Genomic DNA, 22381 nt, shown 5'->3' with positions numbered 1-22381 from the left:
CCTGGCCTTGTATACTATCAAAGTGGCCAATGGGATGTGGCCAGTCAGGCTTGGGTCACTGCTAAAGTGGCTCAGTATAAATACTTCTCTTTGAAAAGTGAAGTAAGTTGACTTTGTTTTTAATCCTCAGAGCCTCAACTAACATAAAAGTAATGGGAAATTCTCCATTAGAAAAAAAATTTAGTGGGGAGGGCATAGCTCAGTGATAGAGTACGTGCTTAGCTGCACAAGGTCCATGGTTCAATCCCCAGTACTTCTGTTAAAATAAATAAAGTCTAATTACAAAAAAAAAATCAACATGTAACAAACTGCACAAATGCAAGTATATGACTAAGGACTGAAACATGCATACATCATGGAAGCATCACAATCAAGCCCACAACCATACGCATAACACCACAGCTCCTTGGGCCCTTTGGAAATATCTGCCTAACTCAAGACTATAAAGGTATCTCTTGGATTTTCTTCTAAAAGATCTGTAGTTTTAGGATTTACATTTAGTTCCATAAATCATTTGAGTTAGCTTTTGTACACGGTAAGAGACAGAGACTGAAATCCATGTTTTTGCACATAGATATCCAATTTTTTGACACCAGTTGTTGAAAGGACTATCCTTTATCCACTAAACTGTCTTGCTGCTTTGTCAAAGTTAAATGTATGGATCTAGTTCTGTGCTCTCCATTCTGTACAACTGATCTATTTGTCTGTCCTTAGACAAATACCACAGTCTTGGTTACTGCATCTTTAAACAACTCTTAAAATGTGGTAGTATGAACCCTTCAAATTTTTTCCTGTGTCAAAGTTTGGATATCCTAGAAAATTTGGGTTTCCATATGAACTTTAGAAACAGCTTGTACATTTCTATTTTGAAAAATTTTGATAGGATTTTCATTAGGATGATGTCAAATATATACCCACCAATTTAGGGGGAGAATATAGGGAGAACTGACATCTTAACTACATTGGGTGCTTAAATTCAGGTCTTTTTCTGCTAGATTTGTTTAATTTCTCTCAGCAATGTTTTGAACCTTTTAATGCACAGGTTTACATATATTTTGAGATATATATATCCCTAAGCATTTCGGTTTCTTATGCCATTGTAAAATGGCAGTTTTAAAATTTCAATTCCTGCTTGTTCATAGTTAACACATAGAAATGAAATGTTGTCCTATGCTCATTAATGTACTTTTTTTTAGTCTTTATCTGTTTTTCATTTTTGGATAGTTTCTATTGCTATGTTTACAAGTCACTAGTCTTTTCTTCTGTAGTATAATTTATTTTTAATCCCATTCAGTGTATTCTCCATGTTAAACACTGCCGTTTTTGTCTCTGGAAATTCAATTTTGGTCTTTTTTTTTTTATGTCTCTCCACAACCTTTTTCTCTATGTTCTTGAACATATGGACTATAGCTACAATAATTGTTTTCAAGTCCTCACCTATTAATTCTGTCATCTATGCCATTTCTAGGTCATGTTTTTATTGATTGTCTTCATTATGGGTCATATTTTCCTGATTCCTTCCATGCCTAAAAATTTTATTAGATACCAGATATGATGAATTTTACCTTGCTGAGTGCTGGATATTTTTATACTCAAACACTCCTGGGTTTCTTCCTGGCTGCAGTTAACTTGCTTGGAACAGTTTGAGCCTTTCATGCTTTTAAGCTTTATTACATAGGGATTAGAACAGTATTTAGTCTAAGGCCAATATTAACTCATTACTGAGGCAACACACTTTAGAGGACTCTACCCAACAGCCCATGAATTATGACACTTCCCACTATGTTTAGCAGAAAGAGGAACTATTTCCAGTCTGTGTAAACCCTGGGGATTATTCCTTCCATCCTTTCAGTCCTTGTTAGTGGTTCTCTCTGGCCATAGCTAAGTTCCATACTTGTATATGCTGATCAGTGCTCAGTTGAAGACATGAAGGGAACCCTCTGAGATTTCTAGATTACTTTCTTTTCTCCAGAACATTGCACCTGGCCTCACAGACTCTCAGCTCTGTCTCCTTAGAGAAACTGCTGGACTTTTACTGGGTTTCTTCTCCTCATGCTGCAACCTGGAAACCCTCCTTGTGAAGTACACAATTATGGGATTATACATTTTATCCCCATCTCTTAGCAGCCATTGTCCAACATCACCTGATGCCCAATAATGTGGAAACTTATTTCATGTAATTTATCTAGTTTTCTAGCTGTTTAAAGCAGAAACATGGCAAGCAGAATTCTAAGACAGCCTTTATAAGATTCTCAGGCCCTGACATAACACTTGAATTCTTCCAGTTATGCAATCAAACAGTAATCTAAGTATTGCTGTGAAGGGACTTGGCAGATGTAATTACAGTCCCAAATCAGTTGAGGCTAAAATAGGGAGACTGTCTGGGTGAACCTGATAATCCCATAAATCTTTTAAAAGCAAAGCTTTTTCTCCAGAAGAAGAGAAACTCTGACATTCAAAGCCTGGGAAGGACTCATGCCACTGCTGACTTTAAAGACATGGTAATGAATGTGAGTGGCCTGTAGGAGGTGAGAGCTGTTTCCAACCCACAGCTAACAAGAAAACAGGTACCTCTGCCTATAGTAACAAGGAAATTAACTATGCCAACAACAGATGAACTTGTAAGAGGGTCCTGAACCCCACTATTCCAACCCCATGAGAATGGCAGCTGCAGCCAACACTTTGATTTCAGCTTACTAAGATAAGACACTAAGTTAGAGAACCCAGCCAGGCTGTTCCCAGACTTCTGACTTACATAACTGTGGGATGATGTATTTGTGCTGTTCTAAGCAACTAACTTTATGGTAGTGTTCATGCAGTTACACAAAACTAAAACAAAATTAAGTCCTATTTCTGTAATTCCATCTTTATCAAAAGTAAATTCCTATATATAAGACAGAAACAGACTCACAGACATAGAACACAGACTTGTGGTTGTCAGGGGGAGGGGGGTGGGAAGGGGTAAACTGGGAGTTCAAGATTTGTAGATACTGACTGGTATATATAAAATAGATAAACAAGTTTATATTGTACAGCCCAGAGAAATATATTCAGTACCTTGTAGTAGCTTATGGTGAAAAAGAGTATGAAAATGAACATATGTATATCCATGTATGACTGAAGCATTATGCTGTACACCAGAAATTGACACATTGTAAACTGACTATACTTCAAAAAAAATAAAATAAAGGTGACTTTGAGTGAAAAAAAGTAAATTCCACTCATTAAAAAAATCTCATCTTGCACATCTTACTGCAAATGTCTATAAGAATATTTTTGACATAAAAAAGGCTCTTTATGTAACATGAGCTGGGGAAAACAGCTATTAATAGTAGGCCACGTATATTGCTTCCTGTAACTGCTGTTACAAATTAGCACAAACTGGGTAGCTTAAAACAAAAAAAATTATTCTCTTACAGTTCTAGATGCTAGACATCTGAAATCAAAGTGTCAGCAGGGCAGCAGTCCCTGTGGAAATTCTAGAGGAGAATTCTTTCTCGCCTCTTCGAACGCCTGGTGGGTACCAGCACTCTCTGGCTTTCTTGGCTTGTGGCCACAGAACTCCAAGCTGCCTCCATTTTCACATCATTTTCTCTACTATGTCTGTGTCTTCTTTTCTGTTTCAATTCTCCTTTGTCTTTTTCATAAGGATGCTTGTCACAGGGTTTAGGACCCACCCGGATAACCCAGGAATATCTCATCATCTCAAAAATCCTTTACTTAATTACGTCTGCAATGGCCCTTTCCCCAAATAAGGTAACATTCACAGGTTGCAAAAAACAGCACGTGCACATATCTTTTTAGGGGGCCACAATGAAACTCACTTTATCATGTGAAAAGATTATCGACATAAATGCTTCCTTCTCAATTAATACTCTACACTACTTTGTTTTTTTTTAAACATTCTTTGAAATCATGGAATACCTTATATGTAAACATAAACTGATCACTGATAATCAAAGACTATATGTTTATACTTTGAGCTGTTTTGTGAAAAGCAAACAGTGCAGAGAGAAAAAAAAAAAAAACAGGAGTGCTGAGTGTTTTAAATTCTACATGAAACATTTTCTGGTAAAGCCTAAAGGACAGAATGTGCCAAGGGCAATTGTATATGTTTTCTAACTAAGAGAATCAGAGGATTCATATACTGATAGACCTGAAACTTTCCCCATCTCTGATATCAGATAAAGAAATATCAAAAGCATCAAAAGCATAAAGCTATGATGGTAAGCCAGGTGGGGAGCAAAACTTCCGTAAGGGTCTTTTGATGTTTCAAAATGCACTCTGCTGTACAGTGAATCCCTAGGGTAAACACCAAGGATATCAGTATTGGCTAGCGGTCATATTTAGGTTAAAATAAGGAATCCAAGAAATCATGGATCCCTGTGTATAGTTCTGCACCCCTAGAAATGACAGGCTAAAGGGAAGGAAAAAGGAAAGAGCTCTTAAGTTTTTTCTTCAAATTTGAGATATAATTGATACATAATATTGTGCAAGTTTATGGTGTATAATGTGATAATTTGGTTCAAATATATATTGTGAAATGCTGATCACCATGAAGTTAGCTGACACATCCTTCACCTAACACAATTACCACTTTGTTGGTCTTGTTATGGTGAGAGCATTAAAGCTCTACTCTCACAGAGACTTTCAACTATACAATAAAGTATTGTTAACTTTAGTTACAAAACCCTACATTAGATCCCTACAACTTAGTCATCTTACAGCAACGTTTGTACCATTTGATCAACATTTCCCCATTTCCTCCAGGCCTCGGCCCCTAGCAACCACCTTTCCACTGCTTCCAAGACTTCGATGGTTCTAGGTTCTACATAAAAGTGAGACCCAACAGTGTCTGTCCTTTTTTGACTTGTTTCACTTAGCATAATGCCCTCAAGGTCCATCCATGTTGTTGCAAAAAACAAGATTTCTCTTTTTTATGGCTGAATTATATTATATATACATATATAATCACATTTTCTTTATTCATCAATCAGTGGACACTTAGGTGGTTTCCATGTCTTGGTGACTGCGAATAATGCTGAAATGAACATGGAAATGAAGATATCTCTCTCACATAGTGATTTCATCTCCTTTGGGTATATATCCAGAAGTGGTATTGCTTGATCATATGGTTCTCATTAACAACAGTCTAATTAACAACAGTTCTGTTGTTAATTTTTTGACAAACCTCCATACTATTTTCCATAGTGGTTGTACCAATTTACATTTTCACCAACAGTACACCAAAGTTCTCTCTTCTCCACATTCTCACTAGCATTTGTTATCTCTTGCCTTTTTGATAATAGCCATTCTGACAGGTTTGAGATAATTATCTCATTGTGGTTTTGATTTGAAGTTTCCCTGATGATTAGTGACGTTAAGCACCTTTGCACATGTCTGTTGGCCATCTGTCTGTCTTCTTTGGAAAAATGTCTATTCAAGTCCTCTAGTCAGTTTTTAATCATATTTTTTGCTATTAATTTTAGTGACTTCCTTATTTTTAGACCCTTATCAGTTATGGTTTGCAAATATTTTCTCCCATTCTTCAGGGTACTTTTCTATTTTGTTGAAGGTTTCTTTTGTTGTGTAGAAATTCTTTGGTTTGATGCAGTCCCACTTGTTTATTTTTGCTTTTGCTGCTCGTGCTTTGGGTGATAAATCCGAAAATTATCGCCAAGACCAGTGTCAAGGAGCTTTTTCCCTGTTTCTTCTAGGAGTTTTAAAATTTCAGGTCTTACATTTATATCATTAAATCCATTACTAGTTAATTTTTGTTAATGGTGTAAGGTAGGGATCCAATTTCATCTTTTGCATGTGGATATCCAGTATCCCCAACACCATTTATTGAGGAGACTATCCTTTCCTCGAATATTTTTACTCCTTTGTCAAATATTAGTTAGCCACATAGGTTTATTTCTGGACTCTCAATTCTGCTCCATTGATCTGTGTGACTTTTTCTCCCCAATACCATACTGTTTTGATTACTATAGCTTTGTAAGATAGTCTGAAATTAGGTAGCATGATGCCTCAAGCTTTGATCCCTCAAGACTGATTTAGCCATTTTGGGTCCAAAGTATTTTGTATTTTGACAGATATAATACAAAAATTGATCTCTGTTTTAAGAGGCATAAGATCGAGTTCATTTTATCAAACATATCAGAAATGAAATTAGAAATTTTATGATAAATGCTGGAGAGGGTGTGTAGAAAAGGGAACCCACCTACACAGCTGGTGGGAATTCAGTTTGGTGCAGCCATTGTGGAAAACAGTATAGAAATTCTTTAAAAGACTAAAAATAGACTCACCATATGATCTAACAATCCCACTTCTGGGCATATATCCAGAGGGAACCTTAATTCAGTAAGACACCAGCACCCCATTGTTCCTAGCATCACTATATACAATAGTCAAGACATGGAAACAATCTAAATGTCCATCGACAGATGACTAGATAAAGAATTTGTGGTATATTTATACAATGGAACTACTCAGCCATAAAAAATAATAAAATAATGCCCTTTGCAGCAACATGGACGGACCTGGAGATTGTCCTTCTAAGAGAAATAAGTGAGAAAGCGAAAGACAAATACCGTATGATATCACTTATATGTGGAATCTAACAAAAAGACAAACGAACTTATTTACAAAACAGACTCACAGACATAGAAAGCAAACTTGTGGTTACCAGAAGGGAAGGAGGTAGGAAGGGATAAACTGGGAGTTCGAGATTTGTAGATACTGATTAATATGTAGAAAATAGATAAATGTTTATACTGTATAGCACAGGGAACTATATTCAATATTTTGTAATAGCTTATGGTGAAAAAGAGTATGAAAATGAATATATGTACATTCATGTATGACTGAAGCCTTGTGCTATACACCAGAAACTGACACAATATTGTAAACTGACTATACCTCAATAAAAAAGTATTAGAAATTTTAGCAATTTATGAGAACTGTAATCCTTTTTATTCAGGACTTGAACCTATCTAAGTTTGACAGTATTAAAATATGATGCCATTTACCAAAAAAGTTCATATATGACCACATGTATGTATAAAAGAAAATATGATCTCTAGATAATGTTATAACAGGACATTTTAATTTATTCTATGTATTATTTGTCCCCACAAATTTTCTACCTTACATGCAGATTTTTTAATCAAAAAAGCAGTAAGTGTTATTTTCTTTGAAAAATTCTTGTAGCTAAGCAGGGGCTAACTGCAAAACAAAAGATATGAGATAAAGGGATGGTTTAAAAAAACCAGACTGTCACAATTATTCACTCCTGAGAGGACCTGGAGCTGCAGAAAGGGAGAGGAGAACAGGATTCAAGAGAGAAATCACAGGATCTGGGACCAGCTGGAACTGAGGGCTAGAAGAGAAGCTGGAGGTCCTCAAGTGTGGGCATCAGAATGCCCAGCGACATTATTAGCTCCAAAAGATACCACAGAAAGACGTACGGGTTTTAAAATGGTGATGAATTTGCTCGGGATATGTGTAGTTTAAGGTACCTTAGAATTAAGTTTTATTTATTGCTACTGCCCATTGACTGGTTTTCATTCATCAGGCATTATCATAAATACTGTGTGTGCTTTATTCCTTTTGATCTTCACAATCACCATGGATATTAAATAGACTTAGTCTCGTTTTATAAACGAAGATTCCAAACTCAGAGAGGTTAATTAGAGAAGGCAAGACCCCTGGGAACAGAAACCTAGAATAAATCTGTGCTGACACCATATGGAGACCCCATGGCCACTGGGAACAGGATCAATGGAACATAGGTCTTCCGTAAAGGAAAGATCCTGGGGTGACAATTTTTCCTAGCCACTTATTTTACTCTCTAAATATTTTAGGGAGGAAAATGTGTCCCTTATTTGAAATGCTGAGCTTCTAAAATAGTACCTATCATAAACCAGATGAAGATAGGTCATAGTCTGTAAGGGAGTCTGCTTGGATGAGTCACATGATAAGACTGCCATTACAGGGAAAGAAAAGAGCTGCTCTGGACTAATGCATCTTCCCCCTCATTCTAATATTCCCTATTTATACCTGTTCTCCTACACTGAGAAGTGTCTAGTTTGGACAATTACACAGGCATCCAAGCTACCCTAGCAGAAAAACTGCAGAGCTGCATCAGTTAGACCGAAGGCTAAGCTACCAAGAGACTGAAAAATATGCTTGTGCAAGAACACAGAAATGTGTTTTCCTTCCTCACATAACAGTCCAGGGAAGATAGATGGGTCCAGTTCAGCAAAGTCATCTCAGGACCCAGGCTAGCAGGACAGTTCTTTCATTCCTAACATGCCACTACCAAGACTTTTCCAGTTATTTCCATTTTCAATCATCAAGATGGGAAAGGGAGAGCAAGTCCAGAGTAGGCATCTTCATTAGCTGAACCAGAGTTGGATACATCCACTCCATGCCATAGATGAGAATATAGTCATAGGACCACACCAGCAAGACAGTACATAGGATCTGGGGTTTAACTAGTAGATCTTGCCACAGTGAATAACTCACTCTGACATTTCCTCATTGGTCCCTCAGCTCCACTACACTGAAATAAGGTAACTATAAAACTTGTATTTAATTTTAACTAGTGGTGCCATTCCACAGATTTTTGTTTTAGGTGTGTGGATAGCTGAACAAAATTCAGATCAAATAATCAGATCAAATATGTTAAACCTTGCAGCCACTATGGAAAACAGTGTGGAGATTCCTCAAAAGACTAGGAATAGACTTACCATATGACCCAGGAATCCCACTCCTGGGCTTGTATCCAGAAGGAAATCTACTTCAGGATGACACCTGCACCCCAATGTTCATAGCAGCACCATTTACAATAGCCAAAACATGGAAACAGCCTAAATGTCCATCAGCAGGTGACTGGATAAAGAAGATGTGGTATATTTATACAATGGAATACTACTCAGCCATAAAAACCGACAACATAATGCCATTTGCAGCAACATGGATGCTCCTAGAGAATGTCATTCTAAGTGAAGTAAGCCAGAAAGAGAAAGAAAAATACCATATGAGATCGCTCATATGTGGAATCTAAAAAACAAAAACAAAAACAAACAAACAAAAACAAAGCATAAATACAGGACAGAAATAGACTCATGGACAGAGAATACAGACTTGTGGTTACCAGGGGGGTAGAGGGTGGGAAGGGATACACTGGGATTTGAAAATTGTAGAATAGATAAACAAGATTACACTGTATAGCACAGGGAAATATACACAAAATGTTATGATAAATCACAGAGAAAAAAATGTGACAATGAGTGTGTATATGTCCATGAATGACTGAAAAATTGTGCTGAACACTGGAATTTGATACAACATTGTAAAATGATTATAAATCAATAAAAAATGTTAAAAAAAGAAGAAAAATAATAAAAAAAATTAAAAAATAAAAATAACATAATATTGTAAATCAATTATACTTTATATAAAAAATAAATAAAATAAAGGAGGTCTCCTTAAGCAAAAAAAAAATTCGTTACACCTTGTCCCTATCTTCGCAAATAAATATTAAATTCACTTTTGTATGCCTTTTCTTCTGTATTCACTGTACTGATCTGAACAGCTGGAATAGAGACACAGCAGTAAATCAGGAATAAGAGCTTCTTTCTCCTTAATAATAGACTTACAGATTTTAATACAGACTCACAGACTTTAAATGAGTGGAACAGTAGCAAACTTTGAGTTTTGTTAAGAAAGGGGAAAAAAACCACAATAAATCTTCCAAAGCAAATATATGAAAAAGTCAAATTGATGTTTTGCCAATATTAAAAAAGTCAAATTTGACTTTTTTAATATTGGCAAAACATCAAATTCCTGGCTTTAAAATTGATTCTCAATGTAATCAAAATCAATTGCAACTAATTCAATTGTAAAATTGGGTTATCACTAAGATAAATCCTATGTTATAACTGTAACTGAATATAAAATCACTAGTACAATAAAAGTTTACAAGCATATCATTGTGCAATGATAACCATGCAGGACATCAGGCCACCTGCTGGAGCTACATTCTTATCTGAAACTTCTAAAAGCAAAAATAAAGCACATGGATTAAACATGTATCAACGTAGAGAAAGATCTTCAAAATGCAGGTTCTGAATTCTGAATTATGTTTTGAATATTGGTTGTTTGTCTGCTAACCCATTAAGAATGGTGTCTTGATCCTCCCTCCTCCTCCAGGCCAACCCTGAGCTAGGGCATAGCTTCCTGGTTACATAAGTGTTAACACGCCTTCCTGGTTTGGACATTATCAGATGCAGTAATCTATAAAAATCAGGTATTTATTTACTCATTGGTACTTAAAACCTTGTTCTTGATATGATGAAAAGAATGAAAAGTGGTTTGAAGATAAACGATGTCGAGAAGGGACATCCTATTTTACTTACTCAGTAATACATTATAAGTTCACTGGAGTTGATTCATGTGTTATGCTCTTTGCATAGATCACTAAAATAAATGCCACAGGAGTACACAAGACCAGCATCTCATTTTGGCCAATATACATTTTTGACAGTTTTTTTTCATTCTAGGTTACTACAAGATACTGAATACAGTTCCTTGTGCTATACAGAACAAATTTGGGTTTTTTTAATTTTATATATAGTAGTTAGTACTTGCAAATCTCGAGCTCCCAATTTATTCCTTCCAATGTACATTTAAAAAAACACTTTATTTCTTCAGTATTTCTTCTTGCCTCCTTTTCTCTCTCAGTTCATACTACTGATTGGGCTATGGTAGGGCACAGAGGAATGTGTGCTATCTGTTTTAAAAAAACAGTTTTTATTCCTTTTATATTGCATAGCTTTTCACCACACTGAACAGCAATTTGGCATCAGCTTGGCCACACTAACATTCCCTTACATTCCTCACACTTCCAGTGTCCTAGCTACCCTAATTGACTCAATCTAAACATGTACTTCCTGTTTCAAAAAACTTGGTGTGTGACCTAGACAGTGTTGCTCAACCTAAGGATCTTGCTAAAATGCCAGTTCTGTCTCAGTAGGTCTGGAGGGAAGCTGAAGCATCTACATTTCTAACGCGCTCTCAGGCGGCAGTGAGACTGTTGGTACGCAGACCACAGGTGGAATAGCCAGGGCACTTCCATGCTTACCAACATCAACTAACACCTCTGGTGTAAATAAGGACAAAAAATTAACCTGAGGAAAGCCCTTCAACTCTACCATCTCCCCTAGGAAAATCCCTAAGTGTGTCTTCATGGAGAAAAAAAGAAAGTATGAAAAGTGCCAGCTGCTTTCAACAATAAAGAAGAGAACTTGCTAGATCGGAAGTTTTCAGTTGTAACACTGGATAAAAATTGCATATAATAGGTAAAGACTGTTATATTGTTTTGATTTCTTGGAACTGAAACTGTGGTGAATAAATTCCTCTTTACTGGTTTATTCCCTTGAATGAGTGTTGAATGGACACTGAACAGTGCTAAGATATTACAGATTGAAATTCACTCCTAACTATTTATGAGAGCAATTATCATAAACTAGGGAAGATCCCACTAAGTTCAAGGCCATCCTTCAACACGGAGAACGAAGTTGTTTCATCCTGCTGACATTGTTAAGACTGTATGACTTTTATTCACATCAGCTTATACACAAATTACTCTATGCACATATCTAAGTTCTTTCAAACCCATAAATAGCATTACTTTTAAATGTATGAAAGGTGTTTAAATAGTTAAGTTTTCATACTGGAGTATAAAACAATGGAATTTTATATGTTTAAAGGCTTTTTCCACAACAATTTCTCTGGGTTTTGAGGGGTATAATATTTTTACTAAAAACACACTAAGTACATACACTCTAAGTAGTAGAATTTCAGATTACAATTGCCAGCAAGGACAAATACCGATTTGTCTGTCACAAGTGTTGGATCAGAGAATATCAAAAGGAACATTTTTGCATTGTACCTCATGTTTGGATGAAAACAAATGCTTTGTAAATGTTTGCCAAGTCATCATCTATCACTTTTCCATCTGTATTATGCACGTATCCTGTGTTATTGCCACATAGCTCAGTCTCCTGTTTTGTACTTATTTTGTTTATTATGCCCTGAAGGTATTTCCCCATGCTCTATTTTTATAGGTTTAAATATGTAAGTGCAAGATGACCATGGTACAAAACTGGTGAAAATTTGCTAAAGGAACCATTACAAAAATAAAGGAAAAATGAATACTATATACTCTAATTACATTAACATTTTCTGAGTGAACTATTTACTTCCAAATTGACTCTTAATTTCCGTATTTGAACTTGTTTTTCTTTTTCAGTTGATATATTTTTCTGTTTGAGAAAATTTTACTGCTATCTTGGGTTGGGATAGAATGCATAATTTTTCCATTAAAACTAGTGGAAATTTTTTTGTTCACTTAATGGCTTTTCACTCTACTGGCAGGACAATTCAGGATAAATTAAAGTATCTGAAAAGATGGTGAATAAATATATATATATGCCACTCATATGAATTATGTGCATGTATCTGTAAGGTTTATATTCTACATGTAATATGAAAATGCAGAGCAGTATCATCAGCCCTTCACTGTCTTATTTTTCTCATATCTAAGTAAGCAATGTTTGCCAACAGAAAAATTTTCCCTCAAATTATCCAATATCAAAATAATTGTTTTAAAAAATGTATTACTACATTAACCATTATTCTTATGATTAGAAATCAATCAGGTATAATTGAAATAAAATTTATACAATCAAATGAAATGTTTTAGAATGGATACAACAGAGGTTGTCAAAATGTAATTATAATAATGGGAATCTAAAAATCAAAGAGAGATCATAACACAATCAGAATCTATTTAAAGAAGGGGTGGAACAAGTAATCCTATCATGATGGTAATACTCCATGTAGAGCTACATTAGGGAATACAGGGGTCACTACAATTGAGTCATTATTCCCCAATAATGCAATATACAGAAAGTGGGCTGTGAGGGTAGGGAAAAGGTCCATGAAGACAGGTCAGCCACATCATCAAGGCTTTAATTAAGTATGAAAATATTGTATAAGTGCAGGTAAATTTTTCCTATAATTAGACAGCCATCAATAGGCTTTGTAAGTGCCAGAGTAAGATCATTTTCAAAGTCCCGGTAGAAGATGTACCAGTATGATAATGAAATATATTGATCCTCAATAAAATATACATGATATTTTTAGAAATCAATAACCCATTACCATTGGGAAACAGTACGTTAATTCAATGCATTCTAATACTTTTTAATAAATGAGTCACTGAGTTTAGAAGTTTGAACAATGTTTCCACCTAGATTCAAAAGAGTAATTCATTTTCAAAAGGGCTAGGCTAAATGAACTTTCTCCTAATGACACGTATTTCACAGAAATTATGAAAAATGTACATAGTATTGCAAAAGTTAGCTGAAGGATAATTAACAGTAGCACATAGTTCAGCATGTAAGTTCCGAGTTAAACTTGTAAGCTACATTTTCTTTGGTATCTTTCTATGTCCTTTTCTAACTCCTTTCCCATCTCTATATATCTTTCTCATCTTCCATCCTCTGTTGCCCTGTGGTCATTCAAAATCTTTGAGTGAGAACTTAATAGCCCAAAGATACATTTCATTATTTCTATTCCCCAGTCAAAATGCCCAATCTCACAATGATACAGAGTTCATCCAGATGGAAACCAATTAAGTGACATTGTGGTAAGCATATGAAGAAGACTAATCTTCCTAGTAATACATGCATCTCAAATAAACATTGTTCAGACCATCATTGTTTCATGTGACTGATTAAAAATATAGTCTTTTATTGGAGAACTATGGTGACAACATGCTGGCAGAATTACTACACTAAAATTCCATAGCTTGGGTTCTCTGAAGATAGACGAGTCAAAGTTACCCAGGCAGTTTTTAATTCAAGTCTCTGTCTCACCTGAAACTCATTCCTTTACCCACCAGGCAGCTATCAATTTACTGGATGGACACCTACTGATCAAAATCAGAACCTACCAGACACAATCGCCTCTGGGATCTCAAAGAAATCACAACACAATCAGTGTTTACCTCCCCTTTGTCAAAATTCAATTAATTCAGTCATATATATTAACGTTTTCATTTATATGCATTATGTTTAAGGTATTTCCTTTGCTTCTCTATTTACCCCAGTTCTTTCCTGTCTATCTTAGGAACAGTCATCTATGTTTACCATGGGAAACACCACCCACCTCGTAAAAACAAAGAAATAACCACCAAGAAGTCTAAGAGTAGTCCTTTGTAAATCATCTATACCAAGACAAAGGTACATTTGATCGAAACTAAGTCATCTATTTAATCAGATACTCGTGCACTTAAAAAGTACCCAAATCCCTTTAGAGTCTAATTGCATCAATTTTCCTTTAAGCAGAATTGGCACACCAGTATGCAAGATCAATATATCAGTACTGGATTCAGTTTTACTATCTTGGTAACTGTTAGTATCAGATCAGCATTATTCTACTCATCATTGTAAATATAGAGTATATCAGCTATATTATCGTTAAAATGTCTTTAGTGAACAAATTTCCATTATGTTGTTTTCTTGTGAAAAACATACTCCAAATTCTTATAATAAATTAATCTTTAGACTATAACAGTAAAATTTGTGAAATCACTAAATAAATGTTCATTAAATAAAGAGACATAAAATAAATTTATTAGCCTCTAGTTAGGGTTATTTAATATTCCTGGATAATGGTTAGAGTGTTTTAAAGATCATGATTTCATGCAAGTGTAAGTGTGATGAGCGACATGAATAATGTGGTGGTATCATGCTTATTCTTTTTTTTTTGCTCCTGCATAAAGGAAATTCTTGAGACAGTAGTCACTCGAAAAGAAATCTGTAGGCGTATGAAAAAAAATTTAGAATAGATTATACTTTCTGGAGACCTATTATAATGTAATTACATGGTATTTCTCTAAAGATGACCCTTAGCCCCACCTGACTTTTTAGAATTATATTTCCTATTATTCAGTCTTTCCAATTACGCTTGAGACACATTTGTCCCTCAAAGAAATTTGGGGAAGAGACAAAAACATTTAACATCCACAATGTCTCGTGACCCTCTCCAAAGCACAGAGGTAATCTAGTTGTGATTAAAAAAAACTTACTGTCAAACTACCAGAGTGTTTTTAAATAGTTTGGCAGTTAACAGGCCAGAGATGGTTTAGACTCTCCCAGTGTTCCCCACTGTGTAGCATTATTCACTAAGATAAAAGCCTCCACTAACAAAGATACACTGTGATTTTTACAAATGTGGAATGAACCACAGAAGTAAGCTTATATCTGAACACTTAAAATGCCTCTTATTTCCAGGCGGAAGTTTCATGGTGGTTATAAAACTAATCAGAACCAGGCTTAGGTACACCTGATCATATAGGAAAACCTGCTTTTTCAGAAACACTGCAGTCTTTGACACATTTAGGTTTGGATGTGGCAAGAAGATTGCTGTTTTAATTAGAAAAATATGTTAAAGAATATCTGGTAACAGACAGATAAGAAATAGGTATACCAGTTTCTCTCTCTCTCTCCACACACATACACTCACAGTTTTTAAAAAAAGGGTAAAACAGTGCCAAATTACTGTAAATAATAATATAAAAGGGTGTCTTTAGTGAATAGTTTGATAATTTGTTCGGTTTTCTAAGTGTTGTTTTCCTCAAGGAAAGGCACGTGGGAGAAACAAGAGATTGGGACCTCGCGTCTGAGGAGAAAGATGAAAGCAAAGAGACAGAAGCCAAAGGCAGAGGTGCTCCAGAACGCCAACGAATGGCTTCAGGGATGCCTGATGTCCAGGGTTGAACTGCTGAGGTCTGCATGGTGATGACTCTCCATTGCACCCAAACAACAGCAAGTCTGGTACATAGAATCACCTTGTTGCTGCATTAGGGAAGGACGGGAAAGGAGGCTTTGTCCACCCCTGGAGTGGAATCGGGTAGAAGAGAATTTCCGCCTTCAGAGGAGGGACACGAAGGTGATGCTTAATGAGTCGAAGCAAGGAACAGTAATTCAGAGCAAGATATAAAATGTTTCCTCTGAAAACAAAGGAAGGTATTTCTTTAGGATTCCTCACAAATATTGTGAACAGCCCTGGACTTTTTTTAGTCCACAAAGAATGGAGCTGTGGTCACTTTGCTGGCATATGCAAAAGCTGACTGCCCTGAAAAGGCTCGAGAAGGTGGGGCCCTACCATTATTCATGTATTTTCTTGCTCCATCAGTATTAAACAAACCTGACACTAACAGGCTTATTTACTGACACGTGCATAACTCAGATGCTTTGGTGCCCAGAAAAGAGGCCACCGGCCAGGGAAGAGAGCTCTGGAGAAAGGAGGAACCACAAGTGAATGTCCTGGGGTTATTTTATTTCTATGGGATCCTATGAGCGTGAGAAAGGGTAGGTAAGAGGTAACAGTGGCCGTGAAATCAGAATTTCCATTCCCCGCTGTGGAGAAATGAGCAAATGGACTCAACTGGGAATGGTTAGTGTTGTTAAAGTAAGTAATCAGAATAATATCCTCAAAATACATATGTGCATAAAACTATTGCATACAGAGTCCTTTAGAGAGCGTCAGACTTCAGCACTCTTACTTAGGGAAAAAAAACTATTTCAAAATGACTTTCTCCAGACACTCTACTTGAAAAGCAAGGAGCTAAGACACAAGACGAGCAGACAGTCGTGGTGGTAAGATGGTGGGAAAAGACTGCCTATTTGACTGGAAGAGATGCTACAGATTCAAGAGGCGCCGAGGTTGCCAGTCAGGGCACAAACACACACACTCACACACAAACACACACACACACACACACACACGATCACCAGATGTTTATCAGCTTATTGGGATCACGGGCACAAAGGTATAATCACTAAAAGCTCACCAATCTCTAATGGGTTTCGCCTTTTGCTACGATCTGTGCTTCTGAGGCTGCTCACACCTACTGCCTCTGTGTGTAGCTACGCTGCGTAATGAGAGGCTGCTGGGCTTTCCCCTCCCAGTTCTGTTCAGTGACAAGTTGGAAGTTTATTTAGTGTTAAGTTTGTACAATTTTTAATAATGTCTGTTTGGCAAATGGCTAACAAGTTTAAAAATATTTAATAGTCAGCTGTTGTGAGCTAGTACAAGCCGGGTCCAACCTATCACCAGTCATACACATTTAGGTGTATCATCCCGAACTCAAGAAAGGCACCAGTAAAGAGCTGTCGTGCTGATTAAGGATAAGAAAGAAACTAAAGCTCAGGTTGTAGCAGGGGAAGGTGGCAGCTCTACTACAGAGCAGTGGTATCCACCACCAGAGAACAGCCAAGTAGGTCAGACACTGCAACAGAGAAAAAAAACACGGATGCTTTGGGAGAGGCGTTAATCCTAAGTATTTGCGAGACACTTGGGAGATTACCAGAAATATGAGGTCAGGGAATACGAAGAGAACTATGCGTATAGGTGAGGCGTGAATATTTGGGTTATTGATTTTAATGCAATATAAAATCTATTCGCAAGCTGCCCAGCTCTGGACAACAGATTCTCTCTCCTGCCAGATTCAAGAGACTGGTTTTCCCGCAAATCCTTCACGGCGGTAGCTTTACAATTTCCAGATTGCAGCTAAGGCACTGAGATCCTGGATTCAGCAGTTTAGACAGGAGCTTCCTGGTCAGAGAAACTGAGGTTTCCCTGGAGGGTCAGCTCTGATTCATTGATGTCAGAATTCTTTCTGAAGGTTCAGCCTGAGGCTGCCTCTCCAGCCATCCCAATGATTGTGTGAGCATCTAATTTCTTGTACTAAATCCCCTTTGCTTAAATTAGCGTGGTTTCTGTACCCTGCAAATGGAAGCCTCTTTCATTTTCGGGAACTGTGAATCCAAGAAGAAAAAAAATCATAGAACAAGCTTTAAGGTATAAAATATAAATAACTGATAATAAAACCATTTTAAAATTGAATTTTTATTTACTCAAGTTGCACTTAAGCTGAAAAACATTCTATGTCAAGTTTATGGTAAAAAAAACTTTGATGCATAACAGTTGATGGAGCGAATCCTTGAGTGTGCCAATTTTTCACAGAGATTACTACTAGAAGTATTATTTGTATTATCTTATAAACTTTTCAATCTTAAATACTTAAAAATAGCTTTTTATAATAGAAAATCCAAGAGAGCCTATTATTTTCTTTTCATAAGGTGCTTACAAATATTGCAAGTCAGGGGAATCAGTGTAAGTGATAGTATTAGCTCAGTCAGAAATCCATCCACATCATTAAATTTCCTCACTAGAAATCTGAGCAACAGAGAAAATTAAATTGGTTTACTGTAATCTGTAGCGTTTCTACGTACTGATTTACCAAGAATTCCTTAATAATTCTTAAAGCACTGTCATGTACTAATCAACCTAATTAATGTCACCCTTCTAGCGTTGGCAAGCTTTATTTCCACCTCTATTTTTATCAATCATTACAAGGCTTAAAGGTGAGTCACTGTGAGTTCTGTAAGGTACTGAATCATTTTATTTATAATACCCACAAAAGCCTCATGCAGTTTATCTTTGCTTCTTGCTACAAACACAGCTACGTACCCACAGCTCAAACAACCGACAATCCAAAGGCCAAGCTTTCTTCACACCCTAGTTCTTTCACACCAATTGTCCAAAGCGAAACGTCAGCAACAAGCACGCCTGCCTTTATCACACCGGTCTTACTTCCCTGGGGCTCAAGCACTGTAGGCTGAAGGCAGTGTCTGTCTTTTCCTTTTCGAAGATGAAAATCTTTTACTGAGGAAGTGTGCCAAGAATTTAAAAATAGAAACATCTGGCTTTGATCAAAACAGCTTTCTGTTTTTAAAGAATTAAGAATCCACAGGGACTTTTAGACAGTAATTTGCAATGTTGTGGTCAGGTCCTGAGTTCATTTCAATTATTCATTCGATAGTTCTTTCAAGTGAGTTTTTCTTTTTTTGCCTTTGAATATTTAATCATCATATATTTTCATATGTTATTCCAATAATTGACAGAGTTTCTAGCAGGTTCAATGAAAGATCATGCCAGTAAGTTTCAGAATAAAATGAACTGATGTGCAGAGTAGCCCTTCTCAGAGAAATTTCCCAGCTAGATTCTTTTATAATCCCAGATGAAGACAATTAGAGACATGGATTCTAAAGCATAACTCATTCAGACAACAAAGGTCTTTAAAATCACATTTAAAGAAATTTAATGTAAATATCTACATTTAATATTTACATCTGGGGTACAGTTAAAAACTAGCCTCTCAATAGGATTACATGATATAATTATGTGGTAAGAAGGTTACCACACCAAAAAACCTGAGGGGTACAGACCTTACCATAAATTTTGAACTACAAATATATAGGACAAAAATCATCAAACTCAGTTGTTTGTATGAATAAGAATAACCAAAATCATGGGAGATGACTTTTTGGACAATAATTAGCTTACATTTTAGGGTAGGAAGGAAAATTCTTTCTGGTGGGCTCCTACATATTAAAGGAGAACTGTCCTGTAGTACCTCTTTATTAATAGTTATTTGTTGGAATTGGGCTAAAGCCTTTAAAAAGGGGAATATCAGTCAAAGAACATAGTTGGAGGTAGGGAAGAATAGTAATTCTTTAAGTGGAAGTTTAAAGGTAAAAGGTGGGAGTTAGAATTAAAAAAGAAGAAGGGCACCAAGAGAGGAGTCATAGTGAGAGAGGTTACCCATTAAACCGGTCATCTTCTCTGGGGAGAGATAAAATGCTGTCACATGGATGAATAGCTCACATCTTCTTGTCTGTAAATTCAGTCTACTTGGAAATAATTATCATCTATAAAGAAAAGCTCCCGTTTTGAGAACAATTACACTAGCATGGCGAGGGCCTAAAAACAGAGTTCAAAGTGAGAAAACCAGCCATGCTTGAGGTGTTCAATCTGGTGCTGTCACACACACATCTGTAACCTTCAACTGCAGATCAAAAATTAACAGTGGCCACAGTCAAAGCTTCCAGCAAATGCTCAGAAAGAGGCAGTTTGGTCACCAAAACTCCACTGCCCTGGGACTCAGGAGTGACTGCATACATCACTCCACATCTCTGAAGCCTGATCTTTGGCCTATGGAATGAGATTGGACCAAATCTCCAAGATTTCTTGACTCAAAATTTCAAAGATTCTATAGTTTCTTTTTTTAACTGCCGTGTCCTTCATATGAACATTTTAGATGTTTATTAATTCATACTGACAATTTAATAGGCTATCTTACTCAGAAGGTAAAATTTGCTGAAATACTACAACAGTGATGCCTCAAGAGAGAAAGGTTATTCCCACTTACTAACCTTCCTCACTAGTTATCTCAAATCATTAGACATTTATTGAGCTCTGACTTTCAAAAGGTACTGTGCTAGAACTATCAGGAGTACAGAGAGGAATAAAACAGCATTTCTGTCATCACACAAGTCAATGAGCAATAAGACATGCTTAAAATGAAATAAGATGAGTAAATGAAGTAAATTCATGATCAGAGAAAAGTAATTTAACCATCCTTTGGCTGAGATCCCTAATCTATAAAATGAAAGTAATATTACCTACTCAACAAGGTCATTATTTGGATTAAAGAGTTAAGACTGTAGAAAGCTTAGAATAGTTCCTGGAATGTAGTGCTATATACGGGATAGAAATAAGAAAGAAGGGAGGAAGGGAGGAGAGAGGAGGGGAGGAGAGAGATGAAAGAAAAGAGGGGGAGGGGAAAGGAGGAGAGGGATCAGAGGGAAAGAAGAAAAAGAGAGACTTTGGAGATCTGGCATCAAATCCTGGTTCCTCACACTAAGTGCATGTTTGAAGTCAACCAGATCAACGTGGATTTGAGACTCTCCATAGCAGTACTCTACGCAGGAGTTTTCTTAATAACAAGTAAGTTAACAAGGTCTAGAATATAGTCTAATAAATTGTCAAAATAAATTACTTATATTAAGGTTCAATATTCCACTCCTAGGCATATATCCAGAGAAAAATAAAATTCAAAAACACATATGCACACCAATGTTTATAGCAGCACTATTTACGATAACCAAGACATGGAAACAACCCAAATGTCCAACAACAGATGACTGGATAAAGATGTGGTACATATATGCAATGGAACACTACTCAGCCATAAAAAAATAAAATAAAATAATGCCATTTGCAGCAATATGAATGGACCTGAAGATTGTCATTCTAAGCGATGTTGGCCAGAAAGAGAAAAATACCACACAGTATCATTTCTATGAAGAATCTAAAAAATAACAATAAGAACACAAATAAACTAATTATTATTTTGATTTCCTGAATATGTGTAAGCACATTTGACTGTCCTTTATGATTGGATTACCGCATTCTGTTGATTCTTATTTTGTAGTTGGCTTTATTCCTTTGATAACTATGTAAGTTTAAAAAACTAAAGATCTAATCTGTTCTTAGAAACAATAATTAGTATATGAAAACTAAAAAAAATTTGCAGTATACTGTATATATGTATTTACATGCAATATAATGTGTATGTGCAAAAAAAGTTTACATTTAAAATTTCATCATGTTAGAGGTACCTTCAAGAAGAATTTTAAGAACCAGTTGAACTATTGGTTTAAAAGAGTTGTAATCCTTTCTTGTAATGTAAGCAACCATTCCTAGGATTTATATTTTACAATATTAATTATCATACCTTGGATTTTGGCACAGGATGGCAAAATACTCTTTTTAACCTCTTTGTTAATAATAATTAAAAAAAGAACATCATGTCTGAAAGCTACTCTCAGTTTAGGGGAAAAAAATGCATGTGTCAGAGGGAGGGATAAAGCAAAATGTGGTAAAATGGTAAGATTTGGAAAATCTGGATGAAATGTTTATGGAAATTATTCCATTTTTGCAACTTCTCTATTTAGTCTGAAGTTATGTCAAAATAAATAGCTAAAAGAAAGAAGTTTAAAAAAATACTTACTTATAACAAATAGATTATTAATAAATAATATTTATTTTCCATTAATAAGGTTTTAAGCTTTAAACTGTAATTCAACACAATATGTACATGTATATATTTTCTTATAAAATAAAACAGAAAAGAAAATATTACTAGTAAGAAATTCTCACACCAATTTTATTTTTATAATGTCCACCTCCAACTCCCTATTTACTATTAAGGTCAATGAGGGAGTAACAGTTTTGTAGTAGTTGTGATTAAGGTGGATTTTGGTTGGAAAGATTATTCTTTCCAAGCTCTATCATTCTGAAAAAAGAGATTGCAGACATGCCAGATCTCTGGCCATTACTACACAAAAGTCATGTCATGTTATTTTTGACCAGTGCTATGAACACCTGGAGAAAA

General features: G+C 35.8%; 1 long non-coding RNA gene across 2 annotated transcripts; it reads left to right on the top strand.

Moving 5' to 3' along the window:
- The first annotated feature begins 394 nt into the window (after positions 1 to 394).
- LOC140696632 (uncharacterized) lies at positions 395 to 16294 on the top strand. Of its 2 annotated transcripts, XR_012073137.1 has the most exons (5): positions 402 to 448; positions 3420 to 3516; positions 11232 to 11366; positions 14203 to 14315; positions 15717 to 16294. It is a non-coding gene; the product is annotated as an uncharacterized lncRNA (long non-coding RNA). The 2 variants fall into 2 exon arrangements; XR_012073138.1 differs by lacking the exon at positions 3420 to 3516 and having other exon boundaries at positions 395 to 448.
- Positions 16295 to 22381: the final 6087 nt, after the last annotated feature.

Source organism: Vicugna pacos, chromosome 5 (genome assembly GCF_048564905.1).
Source record: "Vicugna pacos chromosome 5, VicPac4, whole genome shotgun sequence".
In the NCBI taxonomy this organism is placed as follows: Eukaryota; Metazoa; Chordata; class Mammalia; order Artiodactyla; family Camelidae; genus Vicugna; species Vicugna pacos.
Note: the sequence above shows the minus strand (reverse complement) of the source record. Positions and strands in the feature narration are given on the sequence as shown.